The sequence below is a fragment of the Schistocerca gregaria genome, chromosome 3 (assembly GCF_023897955.1).
Source record: "Schistocerca gregaria isolate iqSchGreg1 chromosome 3, iqSchGreg1.2, whole genome shotgun sequence".
NCBI lineage: Eukaryota > Metazoa > Arthropoda > Insecta > Orthoptera > Acrididae > Schistocerca > Schistocerca gregaria.
Genome location: NC_064922.1, coordinates 20,242,124 through 20,262,855, shown reverse-complemented (window position 1 = coordinate 20,262,855; position 20,732 = coordinate 20,242,124). Strand labels below are relative to the sequence as shown.

Below are 20,732 nucleotides of genomic sequence, written 5' to 3'. Positions count from 1 at the left end.
CACCTGTGCTTCCTTGTCAGAGACAGACTATCGCAAAACATACAACTCACTCCATGAATTGATTGCTACGGCATCTGTTATCAGCAGTCACAACCAGCAACACCAGTAGCAGCCGACTGCACGCAAAGAATAGGAACGTGCAGTGGGATTTACGTGAAATCGGCGCAATTGTGGATGCTAATCGTTCGCTTGTATCTGTCTACACACCTCTGCCGGTTGGGAATTATTCCACTTGTATCGCAAGGTGCGTATGTAGGTGTGTTAAAAATTCTGGAGGCGCTGGGTATCGATCCCAGTACCTCTCGCACGCTAAGCGAGCGCTCTACCATCTGAGCTACGCCCACCCACCCGATAACTAGTAGTGCTACATACAGTCATATCAACGTCACAGACCCTTGCACTCCCATTATTCCGCAGACAAACACTACTCTCTATGTATCAGTGAGGGTGTCTTTCAGGTTTCGTGCATTCTGTATCGAATCGTAGTTGGCCACAATGAAAGTGGCACGCATAACGTCGAAAATAGAGTTCAGACACCGCTCTGAGTAAGACGAACGTCTTGTCCACCTCTAGACTTCAATGACGTTAAGCCGTGATACCTAAGACAGATCTGCACTCGATGACACCACGATAACAGCCGGTCCCCACACTTACACCTTGCTCTCCTTATGACAGTATACATCATATCAGTCTGTGACGCTGGTTTTGCAACTTCTTGCGTGAGTTTATGTTCGCCGCGACCAACACTTACCATGCACTGACCACAAAACATGGAGGAGCCAGGGCTTGAACCCGAGACCGTTCACACGCTAAGCGAACGATCTGCCAACTGAGCTGCAGCTACACACACGACCAAGCCTGGCTATTCTCAATTCTTTGCGACTCTGATGTGCAAGGACACGATGGTTGGTTGGTTTGTAGCGGCGAAGGTACCAGAATACAAAGGCGCGGACACGTTCATATACACAAGAGTTCCAAGTAGTTTCGATGCTCTGGTATTACGAATGCAAATTCCGTCTGTTTTGAACGTCTTAAATTGAAAGGGCGGTCACAAATTGGTCCATTTCACTCCTTGTCGACAATCACACAGCACCTGAGGTAACAAGCACATCTCGAGCCCCATTGTGCTCTCCATTGTTCATGCCAACAAAGTGCCTCGCTCTTTGCTACTGCGTAAAATTCTTGTCGTCCAACTGCATAACACTTGGACACAATAAGTTTCCGCGTCCCCTTTGCACTAATCGTACTACGAAACGCTCCCCACACTTGGCAATCACCCATGCAGGTGACTTTTCCGACTTTACACGACGCTCACGCTAGTGACAGCCTTATTTATAGTTCGACGTCGCGCCAAAGCGAATGAGCACATTTCGCCTACGGCTTAGGCCGCTCTTCTAGTGTGGCTGCTCTGTGTCTGCAGGTAGCGAGGGGCTGCAAGCTTCCTGTGTTCGCACCTATATCACCTGTGCTTCCTTGTCAGAGACAGACTTTCGCAAAACATACAACTCACTCCATGAATTGATTGCTACGGCATCTGTTATCAGCAGTCACAACCAGCAACACCAGTAGCAGCCGACTGCACGCAAAGAATAGGAACGTGCAGTGGGATTTACGTGAAATCGGCGCAATTGTGGATGCTAATCGTTCGCTTGTATCTGTCTACACACCTCTGCCGGTTGGGAATTATTCCACTTGTATCGCAAGGTGCGTATGTAGGTGTGTTAAAAATTCTGGAGGCGCTGGGTATCGATCCCAGTACCTCTCGCACGCTAAGCGAGCGCTCTACCATCTGAGCTACGCCCACCCACCCGATAACTAGTAGTGCTACATACAGTCATATCAACGTCACAGACCCTTGCACTCCCATTATTCCGCAGACAAACACTACTCTCTATGTATCAGTGAGGGTGTCTTTCAGGTTTCGTGCATTCTGTATCGAATCGTAGTTGGCCACAATGAAAGTGGCACGCATAACGTCGAAAATAGAGTTCAGACACCGCTCTGAGTAAGACGAACGTCTTGTCCACCTCTAGACTTCAATGACGTTAAGCCGTGATACCTAAGACAGATCTGCACTCGATGACACCACGATAACAGCCGGTCCCCACACTTACACCTTGCTCTCCTTATGACAGTATACATCATATCAGTCTGTGACGCTGGTTTTGCAACTTCTTGCGTGAGTTTATGTTCGCCGCGACCAACACTTACCATGCACTGACCACAAAACATGGAGGAGCCAGGGCTTGAACCCGAGACCGTTCACACGCTAAGCGAACGATCTGCCAACTGAGCTACAGCTACACACACGACCAAGCCTGGCTATTCTCAATTCTTTGCGACTCTGATGTGCAAGGACACGATGGTTGGTTGGTTTGTAGCGGCGAAGGTACCAGAATACAAAGGCGCGGACACGTTCATATACACAAGAGTTCCAAGTAGTTTCGATGCTCTGGTATTACGAATGCAAATTCCGTCTGTTTTGAACGTCTTAAATTGAAAGGGCGGTCACAAATTGGTCCATTTCACTCCTTGTCGACAATCACACAGCACCTGAGGTAACAAGCACATCTCGAGCCCCATTGTGCTCTCCATTGTTCATGCCAACAAAGTGCCTCGCTCTTTGCTACTGAGTAAAATTCTTGTCGTCCAACTGCATAACACTTGGACACAATAAGTTTCCGCGTCCCCTTTGCACTAATCGTACTACGAAACGCTCCCCACACTTGGCAATCACCCATGCAGGTGACTTTTCCGACTTTACACGACGCTCACGCTAGTGACAGCCTTATTTATAGTTCGACGTCGCGCCAAAGCGAATGAGCACATTTCGCCTACGGCTTAGGCCGCTCTTCTAGTGTGGCTGCTCTGTGTGTGCAGGTAGCGAGGGGCTGCAAGCTTCCTGTGTTCGCACCTATATCACCTGTGCTTCCTTGTCAGAGACAGACTATCGCAAAACATACAACTCACTCCATGAATTGATTGCTACGGCATCTGTTATCAGCAGTCACAACCAGCAACACCAGTAGCAGCCGACTGCACGCAAAGAATAGGAACGTGCAGTGGGATTTACGTGAAATCGGCGCAATTGTGGATGCTAATCGTTCGCTTGTATCTGCCTACACACCTCTGCCGGTTGGGAATTATTCCACTTGTATCGCAAGGTGCGCATGTAGGTGTGTTAAAAATTCTGGAGGCGCTGGGTATCGATCCCAGTACCTCTCGCACGCTAAGTGAGCGCTCTACCATCTGAGCTACGCTTACACCCCGATAACTTGTAGTGCTACATACAGTCATATCAACGTCACAGACCCTTGCACTCCCATTATTCCGCAGACAAACACTACTCTCTATGTATCAGTGAGGGTGTCTTTCAGGTTTCGTGCATTCTGTATCGAATCGTAGTTGGCCACAATGAAAGTGGCACGCATAACGTCGAAAATAGAGTTCAGACACCGCTCTGAGTAAGACGAACGTCTTGTCCACCTCTAGACTTCAATGACGTTAAGCCGTGATACCTAAGACAGATCTGCACTCGATGACACCACGATAACAGCCGGTCCCCACACTTACACCTTGCTCTCCTTATGACAGTATACATCATATCAGTCTGTGACGCTGGTTTTGCAACTTCTTGCGTGAGTTTATGTTCGCCGCGAGCAACACTTACCATGCACTGACCACGAAACATGGAGGAGCCAGGGCTTGAACCCGAGACCGTCCACACGCTAAGCGAACGATCTGCCAACTGAGCTACAGCTACACACACGACCAAGCCTGGCTATTCTCCATTTTTTCGACTCTGATGTGCAAGGACACGATGGTTGGTTGGTTTGTAGCGGCGAAGGTACCAGAATACAAAGGCGCGGACACGTTCATATACACAAGAGTTCCAAGTAGTTTCGATGCTCTGGTATTACGAATGCAAATTCCGTCTGTTTTGAACGTCTTAAATTGAAAGGGCGGTCACAAATTGGTCCATTTCACTCCTTGTCGACAATCACACAGCACCTGAGGTAACAAGCACATCTCGAGCCCCATTGTGCTCTCCATTGTTCATGCCAACTCAGTGCCTCGCTCTTTGCTACTGCGTAAAATTCTTGTCGTCCAACTGCAAAACACTTGGACACAATAAGTTTCCGCGTCCCCTTTGCACTGATCGTACTACGAAACGCTCCCCAAACTTGGCAATCACCCATGCAGATGACTTTTCCGACTTTACACGACGCTCACGCTAGTGACAGCCTTATTTATAGTTCGACGTCGCGCCAAAGCGAATGAGCACATTTCGCCTACGGCTTAGGCCGCTCTTCTAGTGTGGCTGCTCTGTGTCTGCAGGTAGCGAGGGGCTGCAAGCTTCCTGTGTTCGCACCTATATCACCTGTGCTTCCTTGTCAGAGACAGACTATCGCAAAACATACAACTCACTTGATGAATTGATTGCTACGGCATCTGTTATCAGCAGTCACAACCAGCAACACCAGTAGCAGCCGACTGCACGCAAAGAATAGGAACGTGCAGTGGGATTTACGTGAAATCGGCGCAATTGTGGATACTAATCGTTCGCTTGTATCTGCCTACACACCTCTGCCGGTTGGGAATTATTCCACTTGTATCGCAAGGTGCGCATGTAGATGTGTTAAAAATTCTGGAGGCGCTGGGTATCGATCCCAGTACCTCTCGCACGCTAAGCGAGCGCTTTACCATCTGAGCTACGCCCACCCCCCCGATAACTAGTAGTGCTACATACAGTCATATCAACGTCACAGTTCCTTCCACTCCCATTATTCCGCAGACAAACACTACTCTCTATGTAGAAGTGAGGGTGTCTTTCAGGTTTCGTGCATTCTGTATCGAATCGTAGTTGGCCACAATGAAAGTGGCACGCATAACGTCGAAAATAGAGTTCAGACACCGCTCTGAGTAAGACGAACGTGTTGTCCACCTCTAGACTTCAATGACGTTAAGCCGTGATACCTAAGACAGATCTGCACTCGATGACACCACGATAACAGCTGGTCCCCACACTTACACCTTGCTCTCCTTATGACAGTATACATCATATCAGTCTGTGACGCTGGTTTTGCAACTTCTTGCGTGAGTTTATGTTCGCCGCGACCAACACTTACCATGCACTGACCACAAAACATGGAGGAGCCAGGGCTTGAACCCGAGACCGTTCACACGCTAAGCGAACGATCTGCCAACTGAGCTACAGCTACACACACGACCAAGGCTGGCTATTCTCCATTCTTTGCGATTCTGATGTGCAAGGACACGATGGTTGGTTGGTTTGTAGCGGCGAAGGTACCAGAATACAAAGGCGCGGACACGTTCATATACACAAGAGTTCCAAGTAGTTTCGATGCTCTGGTATTACGAATGCAAATTCCGTCTGTTTTGAACGTCTTAAATTGAAAGGGCGGTCACAAATTGGTCCATTTCACTCCTTGTCGACAATCACACAGCACCTGAGGTAACAAGCACATCTCGAGCCCCATTGTGCTCTCCATTGTTCATGCCAACTCAGTGCCTCGCTCTTTGCTACTGCGTAAAATTCTTGTCGTCCAACTGCAAAACACTTGGACACAATAAGTTTCCGCGTCCCCTTTGCACTGATCGTACTACGAAACGCTCCCCAAACTTGGCAATCACCCATGCAAATGACTTTTCCGACTTTACACGACGCTCACGCTAGTGACAGCCTTATTTATAGTTCGACGTCGCGCCAAAGCGAATGAGCACATTTCGCCTACGGCTTAGGCCGCTCTTCTAGTGTGGCTGCTCTGTGTGTGCAGGTAGCGAGGGGCTGCAAGCTTCCTGTGTTCGCACCTATATCACCTGTGCTTCCTTGTCAGAGACAGACTATCGCAAAACATACAACTCACTCCATGAATTGATTGCTACGGCATCTGTTATCAGCAGTCACAACCAGCAACACCAGTAGCAGCCGACTGCACGCAAAGAATAGGAACGTGCAGTGGGATTTACGTGAAATCGGCGCAATTGTGGATGCTAATCGTTCGCTTGTATCTGCCTACACACCTCTGCCGGTTGGGAATTATTCCACTTGTATCGCAAGGTGCGCATGTAGGTGTGTTAAAAATTCTGGAGGCGCTGGGTATCGATCCCAGTACCTCTCGCACGCTAAGTGAGCGCTCTACCATCTGAGCTACGCTTACACCCCGATAACTTGTAGTGCTACATACAGTCATATCAACGTCACAGACCCTTGCACTCCCATTATTCCGCAGACAAACACTACTCTCTATGTATCAGTGAGGGTGTCTTTCAGGTTTCGTGCATTCTGTATCGAATCGTAGTTGGCCACAATGAAAGTGGCACGCATAACGTCGAAAATAGAGTTCAGACACCGCTCTGAGTAAGACGAACGTCTTGTCCACCTCTAGACTTCAATGACGTTAAGCCGTGATACCTAAGACAGATCTGCACTCGATGACACCACGATAACAGCCGGTCCCCACACTTACACCTTGCTCTCCTTATGACAGTATACATCATATCAGTCTGTGACGCTGGTTTTGCAACTTCTTGCGTGAGTTTATGTTCGCCGCGAGCAACACTTACCATGCACTGACCACGAAACATGGAGGAGCCAGGGCTTGAACCCGAGACCGTCCACACGCTAAGCGAACGATCTGCCAACTGAGCTACAGCTACACACACGACCAAGCCTGGCTATTCTCCATTTTTTCGACTCTGATGTGCAAGGACACGATGGTTGGTTGGTTTGTAGCGGCGAAGGTACCAGAATACAAAGGCGCGGACACGTTCATATACACAAGAGTTCCAAGTAGTTTCGATGCTCTGGTATTACGAATGCAAATTCCGTCTGTTTTGAACGTCTTAAATTGAAAGGGCGGTCACAAATTGGTCCATTTCACTCCTTGTCGACAATCACACAGCACCTGAGGTAACAAGCACATCTCGAGCCCCATTGTGCTCTCCATTGTTCATGCCAACTCAGTGCCTCGCTCTTTGCTACTGCGTAAAATTCTTGTCGTCCAACTGCAAAACACTTGGACACAATAAGTTTCCGCGTCCCCTTTGCACTGATCGTACTACGAAACGCTCCCCAAACTTGGCAATCACCCATGCAGATGACTTTTCCGACTTTACACGACGCTCACGCTAGTGACAGCCTTATTTATAGTTCGACGTCGCGCCAAAGCGAATGAGCACATTTCGCCTACGGCTTAGGCCGCTCTTCTAGTGTGGCTGCTCTGTGTCTGCAGGTAGCGAGGGGCTGCAAGCTTCCTGTGTTCGCACCTATATCACCTGTGCTTCCTTGTCAGAGACAGACTATCGCAAAACATACAACTCACTTGATGAATTGATTGCTACGGCATCTGTTATCAGCAGTCACAACCAGCAACACCAGTAGCAGCCGACTGCACGCAAAGAATAGGAACGTGCAGTGGGATTTACGTGAAATCGGCGCAATTGTGGATACTAATCGTTCGCTTGTATCTGCCTACACACCTCTGCCGGTTGGGAATTATTCCACTTGTATCGCAAGGTGCGCATGTAGATGTGTTAAAAATTCTGGAGGCGCTGGGTATCGATCCCAGTACCTCTCGCACGCTAAGCGAGCGCTTTACCATCTGAGCTACGCCCACCCCCCCGATAACTAGTAGTGCTACATACAGTCATATCAACGTCACAGTTCCTTCCACTCCCATTATTCCGCAGACAAACACTACTCTCTATGTAGAAGTGAGGGTGTCTTTCAGGTTTCGTGCATTCTGTATCGAATCGTAGTTGGCCACAATGAAAGTGGCACGCATAACGTCGAAAATAGAGTTCAGACACCGCTCTGAGTAAGACGAACGTGTTGTCCACCTCTAGACTTCAATGACGTTAAGCCGTGATACCTAAGACAGATCTGCACTCGATGACACCACGATAACAGCTGGTCCCCACACTTACACCTTGCTCTCCTTATGACAGTATACATCATATCAGTCTGTGACGCTGGTTTTGCAACTTCTTGCGTGAGTTTATGTTCGCCGCGACCAACACTTACCATGCACTGACCACAAAACATGGAGGAGCCAGGGCTTGAACCCGAGACCGTTCACACGCTAAGCGAACGATCTGCCAACTGAGCTACAGCTACACACACGACCAAGGCTGGCTATTCTCCATTCTTTGCGATTCTGATGTGCAAGGACACGATGGTTGGTTGGTTTGTAGCGGCGAAGGTACCAGAATACAAAGGCGCGGACACGTTCATATACACAAGAGTTCCAAGTAGTTTCGATGCTCTGGTATTACGAATGCAAATTCCGTCTGTTTTGAACGTCTTAAATTGAAAGGGCGGTCACAAATTGGTCCATTTCACTCCTTGTCGACAATCACACAGCACCTGAGGTAACAAGCACATCTCGAGCCCCATTGTGCTCTCCATTGTTCATGCCAACTCAGTGCCTCGCTCTTTGCTACTGCGTAAAATTCTTGTCGTCCAACTGCAAAACACTTGGACACAATAAGTTTCCGCGTCCCCTTTGCACTGATCGTACTACGAAACGCTCCCCAAACTTGGCAATCACCCATGCAAATGACTTTTCCGACTTTACACGACGCTCACGCTAGTGACAGCCTTATTTATAGTTCGACGTCGCGCCAAAGCGAATGAGCACATTTCGCCTACGGCTTAGGCCGCTCTTCTAGTGTGGCTGCTCTGTGTGTGCAGGTAGCGAGGGGCTGCAAGCTTCCTGTGTTCGCACCTATATCACCTGTGCTTCCTTGTCAGAGACAGACTATCGCAAAACATACAACTCACTCCATGAATTGATTGCTACGGCATCTGTTATCAGCAGTCACAACCAGCAACACCAGTAGCAGCCGACTGCACGCAAAGAATAGGAACGTGCAGTGGGATTTACGTGAAATCGGCGCAATTGTGGATGCTAATCGTTCGCTTGTATCTGTCTACACACCCCTGCCGGTTGGGAATTATTCCACTTGTATCGCAAGGTGCGCATGTAGGTGTGTTAAAAATTCTGGAGGCGCTGGGTATCGATCCCAGTACCTCTCGCACGCTAAGCGAGCGCTCTACCATCTGAGCTACGCCCACCCACCCGATAACTAGTAGTGCTACATACAGTCATATCAACGTCACAGACCCTTGCGCTCCCATTATTCCGCAGACAAACACTACTCTCTATGTGTCAGTGAGGGTGTCTTTCAGGTTTCGTGCATTCTGTATCGAATCGTAGTTGGCCACAATGAAAGTGGCACGCATAACGTCGAAAATAGAGTTCAGACACCGCTCTGAGTAAGACGAACGTCTTGTCCACCTCTAGACTTCAATGACGTTAAGCCGTGATACCTAAGACAGATCTGCACTCGATGACACCACGATAACAGCCGGTCCCCACACTTACACCTTGCTCTCCTTATGACAGTATACATCATATCAGTCTGTGACGCTGGTTTTGCAACTTCTTGCGTGAGTTTATGTTCGCCGCGACCAACACTTACCATGCAATGACCACAAAACATGGAGGAGCCAGGGCTTGAACCCGAGACTGTTCACACGCTAAGCGAACGATCTGCCAACTGAGCTACAGCTACACACACGACCAAGCCTGGCTATTCTCCATTCTTTGCGACTCTGATGTGCAAGGACACGATGGTTGGTTGGTTTGTAGCGGCGAAGGTACCAGAATACAAAGGCGCGGACACGTTCATATACACAAGAGTTCCAAGTAGTTTCGATGCCCTGGTATTACGAATGCAAATTCCGTCTGTTTTGAACGTCTTAAATTGAAAGGGCGGTCACAAATTGGTCCATTTCACTCCTTGTCGACAATCACACAGCACCTGAGGTAACAAGCACATCTCGAGCCCCATTGTGCTCTCCATTGTTCATGCCAACTCAGTGCCTCGCTCTTTGCTACTGCGTAAAATTCTTGTCGTCCAACTGCAAAACACTTGGACACAATAAGTTTCCGCGTCCCCTTTGCACTGATCGTACTACGAAACGCTCCCCAAACTTGGCAATCACCCATGCAGATGACTTTTCCGACTTAACACGACGCTCACGCTAGTGACAGCGTTATTTATAGTTCGACGTCGCGCCAAAGCGAATGAGCACATTTCGCCTACGGCTTAGGCCGCTCTTCTAGTGTGGCTGCTCTGTGTGTGCAGGTAGCGAGGGGCTGCAAGCTTCCTGTGTTCGCACCTATATCACCTGTGCTTCCTTGTCAGAGACAGACTATCGCAAAACATACAACTCACTCCATGAATTGATTGCTACGGCATCTGTTATCAGCAGTCACAACCAGCGACACCAGTAGCAGCCGACTGCACGCAAAGAATAGGAACGTGCAGTGGGATTTACGTGAAATCGGCGCAATTGTGGATGCTAATCGTTCGCTTGTATGTGTCTACACACCCCTGCCGGTTGGGAATTATTCCACTTGTATCGCAAGGTGCGCATGTAGGTGTGTTAAAAATTCTGGAGGCGCTGGGTATCGATCCCAGTACCTATCGCACGCTAAGCGAGCGCTCTACAATCTGAGCTACGCCCACCCACCCGATAACTAGTAGTGCTACATACAGTCATATCAACGTCACAGACCCTTGCACTCCCATTATTCCGCAGACAAACACTACTCTCTATGTATCAGTGAGGGTGTCTTTCAGGTTTCGTGCATTCTGTATCGAATCGTAGTTGGCCACAATGAAAGTGGCACGCATAACGTCGAAAATAGAGTTCAGACACCGCTCTGAGTAAGAAGAACGTCTTGTCCACCTCTAGACTTCAATGACGTTAAGCCGTGATACCTAAGACAGATCTGCACTCGATGACACCACGATAACAGCCGGTCCCCACACTTACACCTTGCTCTCCTTATGACAGTATACATCATATCAGTCTGTGACGCTGGTTTTGCAACTTCTTGCGTGAGTTTATGTTCGCCGCGACCAACACTTACCATGCACTGACCACAAAACATGGAGGAGCCAGGGCTTGAACCCGAGACCGTTCACACGCTAAGCGAACGATCTGCCAACTGTGCTACAGCTACACACACGACCAAGCCTGGCTATTCTCCATTCTTTGCGACTCTGATGTGCAAGGACACGATGGTTGGTTGGTTTGTAGCGGCGAAGGTACCAGAATACAAAGGCGCGGACACGTTCATATACACAAGAGTTCCAAGTAGTTTCGATGCTCTGGTATTACGAATGCAAATTCCGTCTGTTTTGAACGTCTTAAATTGAAAGGGCGGTCACAAATTGGTCCATTTCACTCCTTGTCGACAATCACACAGCACCTGAGGTAACAAGCACATCTCGAGCCCCATTGTGCTCTCCATTGTTCATGCCAACTCAGTGCCTCGCTCTTTGCTACTGCGTAAAATTCTTGTCGTCCAACTGCAAAACACTTGGACACAATAAGTTTCCGCATCCCCTTTGCACTGATCGTACTACGAAACGCTCCCCAAACTTGGCAATCACCCATGCAGATGACTTTTCCGACTTTACACGACGCTCACGCAACGCTCACGCTAGTGATAGCCTTATTTATAGTTCGACGTCGCGCCAAAGCGAATGAGCACATTTCGCCTACGGCTTAGGCCGCTCTTCTAGTGTGGCTGCTCTGTGTCTGCAGGTAGCGAGGGGCTGCAAGCTTCCTGTGTTCGCACCTATATCACCTGTGCTTCCTTGTCAGAGACAGACTATCGCAAAACATACAACTCACTCCATGAATTGATTGCTACGGCATCTGTTATCAGCAGTCACAACCAGCAACACCAGTAGCAGCCGACTGCACGCAAAGAATAGGAACGTGCAGTGGGATTTACGTGACATCGGCGCAATTGTGGATGCTAATCGTTCGCTTGTATCTGCCTACACACCTCTGCCGGTTGGGAATTATTCCACTTGTATCGCAAGGTGCGCATGTAGGTGTGTTAAAAATTCTGGAGGCGCTGGGTATCGATCCCAGTACCTCTCGCACGCTAAGCGAGCGCTCTACCATCTGAGCTACGCCCACCCCACCGATAACTAGTAGTGCTACATACAGTCATATCAATGTCACAGAACCTTGCACTCCCATTATTCCGCAGACAAACACTACTCTCTATGTATCAGTGAGGGTGTCTTTCAGGTTTCGTGCATTCTGTATCGAATCGTAGTTGGCCACAATGAAAGTGGCACGCATAACGTCGAAAATAGAGTTCAGACACCGCTCTGAGTAAGACGAACGTGTTGTCCACCTCTAGACTTCAATGAAGTTAAGCCGTGATACCTAAGACAGATCTGCACTCGATGACACCACGATAACAGCCGGTCCCCACACTTACACCTTGCTCTCCTTATGACAGTATACATCATATCAGTCTGTGACGCTGGTTTTGCAACTTCTTGCGTGAGTTTATGTTCGCCGCGACCAACACTTACCATGCACTGACCACAAAACATGGAGGAGCCAGGGCTTGAACCCGAGACCGTTCACACGCTAAGCGAACGATCTGCCAACTGTGCTACAGCTACACACACGACCAAGCCTGGCTGTTCTCCATTCTTTGCGACTCTGATGTGCAAGGACACGATGGTTGGTTGGTTTGTAGCGGCGAAGGTACCAGAATACAAAGGCGCGGACACGTTCATATACACAAGAGTTCCAAGTAGTTTCGATGCTCTGGTATTACGAATGCAAATTCCGTCTGTTTTGAACGTCTTAAATTGAAAGGGCGGTCACAAATTGGTCCATTTCACTCCTTGTCGACAATCACACAGCACCTGAGGTAACAAGCACATCTCGAGCCCCATTGTGCTCTCCATTGTTCATGCCAACTCAGTGCCTCGCTCTTTGCTACTGCGTAAAATTCTTGTCGTCCAACTGCAAAACACTTGGACACAATAAGTTTCCGCATCCCCTTTGCACTGATCGTACTACGAAACGCTCCCCAAACTTGGCAATCACCCATGCAGATGACTTTTCCGACTTTACACGACGCTCACGCAACGCTCACGCTAGTGACAGCCTTATTTATAGTTCGACGTCGCGCCAAAGCGAATGAGCACATTTCGCCTACGGCTTAGGCCGCTCTTCTAGTGTGGCTGCTCTGTGTCTGCAGGTAGCGAGGGGCTGCAAGCTTCCTGTGTTCGCACCTATATCACCTGTGCTTCCTTGTCAGAGACAGACTATCGCAAAACATACAACTCACTCCATGAATTGATTGCTACGGCATCTGTTATCAGCAGTCACAACCAGCAACACCAGTAGCAGCCGACTGCACGCAAAGAATAGGAACGTGCAGTGGGATTTACGTGAAATCGGCGCAATTGTGGATGCTAATCGTTCGCTTGTATCTGCCTACACACCTCTGCCGGTTGGGAATTATTCCACTTGTATCGCAAGGTGCGCATGTAGGTGTGTTAAAAATTCTGGAGGCGCTGGGTATCGATCCCAGTACCTCTCGCACGCTAAGCGAGCGCTCTACCATCTGAGCTACGCCCACCCCACCGATAACTAGTAGTGCTACATACAGTCATATCAACGTCACAGAACCTTGCACTCCCATTATTCCGCAGACAAACACTACTCTCTATGTATCAGTGAGGGTGTCTTTCAGGTTTCGTGCATTCTGTATCGAATCGTAGTTGGCCACAATGAAAGTGGCACGCATAACGTCGAAAATAGAGTTCAGACACCGCTCTGAGTAAGACGAACGTGTTGTCCACCTCTAGACTTCAATGAAGTTAAGCCGTGATACCTAAGACAGATCTGCACTCGATGACACCACGATAACAGCCGGTCCCCACACTTACACCTTGCTCTCCTTATGACAGTATACATCATATCAGTCTGTGACGCTGGTTTTGCAACTTCTTGCGTGAGTTTATGTTCGCCGCGACCAACACTTACCATGCACGGACCACAAAACATGGAGGAGCCAGGGCTTGAACCCGAGACCGTTCACACGCTAAGCGAACGATCTGCCAACTGAGCTACAGCTACACACACGACCAAGCCTGGCTATTCTCCATTCTTTGCGACTCTGATGTGCAAGGACACGATGGTTGGTTGGTTTGTAGCGGCGAAGGTACCAGAATACAAAGGCGCGGACACGTTCATATACACAAGAGTTCCAAGTAGTTTCGATGCTCTGGTATTACGAATGCAAATTCCGTCTGTTTTGAACGTCTTAAATTGAAAGGGCGGTCACAAATTGGTCCATTTCACTCCTTGTCGACAATCACACAGCACCTGAGGTAACAAGCACATCTCGAGCCCCATTGTGCTCTCCATTGTTCATGCCAACTCAGTGCCTCGCTCTTTGCTACTGCGTAAAATTCTTGTCGTCCAACTGCAAAACACTTGGACACAATAAGTTTCCGCATCCCCTTTGCACTGATCGTACTACGAAACGCTCCCCAAACTTGGCAATCACCCATGCAGATGACTTTTCCGACTTTACACGACGCTCACGCAACGCTCACGCTAGTGACAGCCTTATTTATAGTTCGACGTCGCGCCAAAGCGAATGAGCACATTTCGCCTACGGCTTAGGCCGCTCTTCTAGTGTGGCTGCTCTGTGTCTGCAGGTAGCGAGGGGCTGCAAGCTTCCTGTGTTCGCACCTATATCACCTGTGCTTCCTTGTCAGAGACAGACTATCGCAAAACATACAACTCACTCCATGAATTGATTGCTACGGCATCTGTTATCAGCAGTCACAACCAGCAACACCAGTAGCAGCCGACTGCACGCAAAGAATAGGAACGTGCAGTGGGATTTACGTGAAATCGGCGCAATTGTGGATGCTAATCGTTCGCTTGTATCTGCCTACACACCTCTGCCGGTTGGGAATTATTCCACTTGTATCGCAAGGTGCGCATGTAGGTGTGTTAAAAATTGTGGAGGCGCTGGGTATCGATCCCAGTACCTCTCGCACGCTAAGCGAGCGCTCTACCATCTGAGCTACGCTTACACCCCCGATAACTTGTAGTGCTACATACAGTCATATCAACGTCACAGACCCTTGCACTCCCATTATTCCGCAGACAAACACTACTCTCTATGTATCAGTGAGGGTGTCTTTCAGGTTTCGTGCATTCTGTATCGAATCGTAGTTGGCCACAATGAAAGTGGCACGCATAACGTCGAAAATAGAGTTCAGACACCGCTCTGAGTAAGACGAACGTGTTGTCCACCTCTAGACTTCAATGACGTTAAGCCGTGATACCTAAGACAGATCTGCACTCGATGACACCACGATAACAGCCGGTCCCCACACTTACACCTTGCTCTCCTTATGACAGTATACATCATATCAGTCTGTGACGCTGGTTTTGCAACTTCTTGGGTGAGTTTATGTTCGCCGCGACCAACACTTACCATGCACTGACCACAAAACATGGAGGAGCCAGGGCTTGAACCCGAGACCGTTCACACGCTAAGCGAACGATCTGCCAACTGAGCTACAGCTACACACACGACCAAGCCTGGCTATTCTCCATTCTTTGCGACTCTGATGTGCAAGGACACGATGGTTGGTTGGTTTGTAGCGGCGAAGGTACCAGAATACAAAGGCGCGGACACGTTCATATACATAAGAGTTCCAAGTAGTTTCGATGCTCTGGTATTACGAATGCAAATTCCGTCTGTTTTGAACGTCTTAAATTGAAAGGGCGGTCACAAATTGGTCAATTTCACTCCTTGTCGACAATCACACAGCACCTGAGGTAACAAGCACATCTCGAGCCCCATTGTGCTCTCCATTGTTCATGCCAACTCAGTGCCTCACTCTTTGCTACTGCGTAAAATTCTTGTCGTCCAACTGCAAAACACTTGGACACAATAAGTTTCCGCGTCCCCTTTGCACTAATCGTACTACGAAACGCTCCCCACACTTGGCAATCACCCATGCAGATGACTTTTCCGACTTTACACGACGCTCACGCTAGTGACAGCCTTATTTATAGTTCGACGTCGCGCCAAAGCGAATGAGCACATTTCGCCTACGGCTTAGGCCGCTCTTCTAGTGTGGCTGCTCTGTGTGTGCAGGTAGCGAGGGGCTGCAAGCTTCCTGTGTTCGCACCTATATCACCTGTGCTTCCTTGTCAGAGACAGACTATCGCAAAACATACAAATCACTCCATGAATTGATTGCTACGGCATCTGTTATCAGCAGTCACAACCAGCAACACCAGTAGCAGCCGACTGCACGCAAAGAATAGGAACGTGCAGTGGGATTTACGTGAAATCGGCGCAATTGTGGATGCTAATCGTTCGCTTGTATCTGCCTACACACCTCTGCCGGTTGGGAATTATTCCACTTGTATCGCAAGGTGCGCATGTAGGTGTGTTAAGAATTCTGGAGGCGCTGGGTATCGATCCCAGTACCTCTCGCACGCTAAGCGAGCGCTCTACCATCTGAGCTACGCCCCCCCCCCCCCCCCCCCCGATAACTAGTAGTGCTACATACAGTCATATCAACGTCACAGACCCTTGCACTCCCATTATTCCGCAGACAAACACTACTCTCTATGTATCAGTGAGGGTGTCTTTCAGGTTTCGTGCATTCTGTATCGATTCGTAGTTGGCCACAATGAAAGTGGCACGCATAACGTCGAAAATAGAGTTCAGACACCGCTCTGAGTAAGACGAACGTGTTGTCCACCTCTAGACTTCAATGACGTTAAGCCGTGATACCGAAGACAGATCTGCACTCGATGACACCACGATAACAGCCGGTCCCCACACTTACACCTTGCTCTCCTTATGACAGTATACATCATATCAGTCTGTGACGCTGGTTTTGCAACTTCTTGCGTGAGTTTACGTTCGCCGCGACCAACACTTACCATGCACTGACCACAAAACATGGAGGAGCCAGGGCTTGAACCCGAGACCGTTCACACGCTAAGCGAACGATCTGCCAACTGAGCTACAGCTACACGCACGACCAAGCCTGGCTATTCTCCATTCTTTGCGACTCTGATGTGCAAGGACACGATGGTTGGTTGGTTTGCAGCGGCGAAGGTACCAGAATACAAAGGCGCGGACACGTTCATATACACAAGAGTTCCAAGTAGTTTCGATGCTCTGGTATTACGAATGCAAATTCCGTCTGTTTTGAACGTCTTAAATTGAAAGGGCGGTCACAAATTGGTCCATTTCACTCCTTGTCGACAATCACACAGCACCTGAGGTAACAAGCACATCTCGAGCCCCATTGTGCTCTCCATTGTTCATGCCAACTCAGTGCCTCGCTCTTTGCTACTGCGTAAAATTCTTGTCGTCCAACTGCAAAACACTTGGACACAATAAGTTTCCGCATCCCCTTTGCACTAATCGTACTACGAAACGCTCCCCACACTTGGCAATCACCCATGCAGATGACTTTTCCGACTTTACACGACGCTCACGCAACGCTCACGCTAGTGACAGCCTTATTTATAGTTCGACGTCGCGCCAAAGCGAATGAGCACATTTCGCCTACGGCTTAGGCCGCTCTTCTAGTGTGGCTGCTCTGTGTCTGCAGGTAGCGAGGGGCTGCAAGCTTCCTGTGTTCGCACCTATATCACCTGTGCTTCCTTGTCAGAGACAGACTATCGCAAAACATACAACTCACTCCATGAATTGATTGCTACGGCATCTGTTATCAGCAGTCACAACCAGCAACACCAGTAGCAGCCGACTGCACGCAAAGAATAGGAACGTGCAGTGGGATTTACGTGAAATCGGCGCAATTGTGGATGCTAATCGTTCGCTTGTATCTGCCTACACACCTCTGCCGGTTGGGAATTATTCCACTTGTATCGCAAGGTGCGCATGTAGGTGTGTTAAAAATTGTGGAGGCGCTGGGTATCGATCCCAGTACCTCTCGCACGCTAAGCGAGCGCTCTACCATATGAGCTACGCCCACCCCCCCCGATAACTAGTATTGCTACATACAGTCATATCAACGTCACACACCCTTGTACTCCCATTATTCCGCAGACAAACACTACTCTCTATGTATCAGTGAGGGTGTCTTTCAGGTTTCGTGCATTCCGTATCGAATCGTAGTTGGCCACAATGAAAGTGGCACGCATAACGTCGAAAATAGAGTTCAGACACCGCTCTGAGTAAGACGAACGTGTTGTCCACCTCTAGACTTCAATGACGTTAAGCCGTGATACCTAAGACAGATCTGCACTCGATGACACCACGATAACAGCCGGTCCCCACACTTACACCTTGCTCTCCTTATGACAGTATACATCATATCAGTCTGTGACGCTGGTTTTGCAACTTCTTGGGTGAGTTTATGTTCGCCGCGACCAACACTTACCATGCACTGACCACAAAACATGGAGGAGCCAGGGCTTGAACCCGAGACCGTTCACACGCTAAGCGAACGATCTGCCAACTGAGCTACAGCTACACACACGACCAAGCCTGGCTATTCTCCATTCTTTGCGACTCTGATGTGCAAGGACACGATGGTTGGTTGGTTTGTAGCGGCGAAGGTACCAGAATACAAAGGCGCGGACACGTTCATATACATAAGAGTTCCAAGTAGTTTCGATGCTCTGGTATTACGAATGCAAATTCCGTCTGTTTTGAACGTCTTAAATTGAAAGGGCGGTCACAAATTGGTCAATTTCACTCCTTGTCGACAATCACACAGCACCTGAGGTAACAAGCACATCTCGAGCCCCATTGTGCTCTCCATTGTTCATGCCAACTCAGTGCCTCACTCTTTGCTACTGCGTAAAATTCTTGTCGTCCAACTGCAAAACACTTGGACACAATAAGTTTCCGCGTCCCCTTTGCACTAATCGTACTACGAAACGCTCCCCACACTTGGCAATCACCCATGCAGATGACTTTTCCGACTTTACACGACGCTCACGCTAGTGACAGCCTTATTTATAGTTCGACGTCGCGCCAAAGCGAATGAGCACATTTCGCCTACGGCTTAGGCCGCTCTTCTAGTGTGGCTGCTCTGTGTGTGCAGGTAGCGAGGGGCTGCAAGCTTCCTGTGTTCGCACCTATATCACCTGTGCTTTCTTGTCAGAGACAGACTATCGCAAAACATACAACTCACTCCATGAATTGATTGCTACGGCATCTGTTATCAGCAGTCACAACCACCAACACCAGTAGCAGCCGACTGCACGCAAAGAATAGGAACGTGCAGTGGGATTTACGTGAAATCGGCGCAATTGTGGATGCTAATCGTTCGCTTGTATCTGCCTACACACCTCTGCCGGTTGGGAATTATTCCACTTGTATCGCAAGGTGCGCATGTAGGTGTGTTAAAAATTCTGGAGGCACTGGGTATCGATCCCAGTACCTCTCGCACGATAAGCGAGCGCTCTACCATCTGAGCTACGCCCACCCCACCGATAACTAGTAGTGCTACATACAGTCATATCAACGTCACAGACCCTTGCACTCCCATTATTCCGCAGACAAACACTACTCTCTATGTATCAGTGAGGGTGTCTTTCAGGTTTCGTGCATTCTGTATCGATTCGTAGTTGGCCACAATGAAAGTGGCACGCATAACGTCGAAAATAGAGTTCAGACACCGCTCTGAGTAAGACGAACGTGTTGTCCACCTCTAGACTTCAATGACGTTAAGCCGTGATACCGAAGACAGATCTGCACTCGATGACACCACGATAACAGCCGGTCCCCACACTTACACCTTGCTCTCCTTATGACAGTATACATCATATCAGTCTGTGACGCTGGTTTTGCAACTTCTTGCGTGAGTTTATGTTCGCCGCGACCAACACTTACCATGCACTGACCACAAAACATGGAGGAGCCAGGGCTTGAACCCGAGACCGTTCACACGCTAAGCGAACGATCTGCCAACTGAGCTACAGCTACACACACGACCAAGCCTGGCTATTCTCCATTCTTTGCGACTCTGATGTGCAAGGACACGATGGTTGGTTGGTTTGTAGCGGCGAAGGTACCAGAATACAAAGGCGCGGACACGTTCATATACATAAGAGTTCCAAGTAGTTTCGATGCTCTGGTATTACGAATGCAAATTCCGTCTGTTTTGAACGTCTTAAATTGAAAGGGCGGTCACAAATTGGTCAATTTCACTCCTTGTCGACAATCACACAGCACCTGAGGTAACAAGCACATCTCGAGCCCCATTGTGCTCTCCATTGTTCATGCCAACTCAGTGCCTCACTCTTTGCTACTGCGTAAAATTCTTGTCGTCCAACTGCAAAACACTTGGACACAATAAGTTTCCGCGTCCCCTTTGCACTAATCGTACTACGAAACGCTCCCCACACTTGGCAATCACCCATGCAGATGACTTTTCCGACTTTACACGACGCTCACGCTAGTGACAGCCTTATTTATAGTTCGACGTCGCGCCAAAGCGAATGAGCACATTTCGCCTACGGCTTAGGCCGCTCTTCTAGTGTGGCTGCTCTGTGTGTGCAGGTAGCGAGGGCCTGCAAGCTTCCTGTGTTCGCACCTATATCACCTGTGCTTCCTTGTCAGAGACAGACTATCGCAAAACATACAACTCACTCCATGAATTGATTGCTACGGCATCTGTTATCAGCAGTCACAACCAGCAACACCAGTAGCAGCCGACTGCACGCAAAGAATAGGAACGTGCAGTGGGATTTACGTGAAATCGGCGCAATTGTGGATGCTAATCGTTCGCTTGTATCTGCCTACACACCTCTGCCGGTTGGGAATTATTCCACTTGTATCGCA

General features: G+C 48.9%; 8 non-coding genes across 8 annotated transcripts; all 8 read right to left on the bottom strand.

The window, feature by feature from the left end:
* Positions 1-271: 271 nt before the first annotated feature.
* On the bottom strand, positions 272-345 carry Trnaa-agc (transfer RNA alanine (anticodon AGC)). The gene has a single exon. It is a non-coding gene; the product is annotated as a tRNA-Ala (tRNA).
* Positions 346-1,731: 1,386 nt separating this feature from the next.
* On the bottom strand, positions 1,732-1,805 carry Trnaa-agc (transfer RNA alanine (anticodon AGC)). The gene has a single exon. It is a non-coding gene; the product is annotated as a tRNA-Ala (tRNA).
* Positions 1,806-9,027: 7,222 nt separating this feature from the next.
* On the bottom strand, positions 9,028-9,101 carry Trnaa-agc (transfer RNA alanine (anticodon AGC)). The gene has a single exon. It is a non-coding gene; the product is annotated as a tRNA-Ala (tRNA).
* Positions 9,102-11,958: 2,857 nt separating this feature from the next.
* Trnaa-agc (transfer RNA alanine (anticodon AGC)) lies at positions 11,959-12,032 on the bottom strand. The gene has a single exon. It is a non-coding gene; the product is annotated as a tRNA-Ala (tRNA).
* Positions 12,033-13,429: 1,397 nt separating this feature from the next.
* On the bottom strand, positions 13,430-13,503 carry Trnaa-agc (transfer RNA alanine (anticodon AGC)). The gene has a single exon. It is a non-coding gene; the product is annotated as a tRNA-Ala (tRNA).
* A 1,397-nt stretch (positions 13,504-14,900) lies between these two features.
* Trnaa-agc (transfer RNA alanine (anticodon AGC)) lies at positions 14,901-14,978 on the bottom strand. Its single transcript has one exon. It is a non-coding gene; the product is annotated as a tRNA-Ala (tRNA).
* A 1,382-nt stretch (positions 14,979-16,360) lies between these two features.
* Positions 16,361-16,433, bottom strand: Trnaa-agc (transfer RNA alanine (anticodon AGC)). The gene has a single exon. It is a non-coding gene; the product is annotated as a tRNA-Ala (tRNA).
* Positions 16,434-19,301: 2,868 nt separating this feature from the next.
* On the bottom strand, positions 19,302-19,375 carry Trnad-auc (transfer RNA aspartic acid (anticodon AUC)). Its single transcript has one exon. It is a non-coding gene; the product is annotated as a tRNA-Asp (tRNA).
* Positions 19,376-20,732: the final 1,357 nt, after the last annotated feature.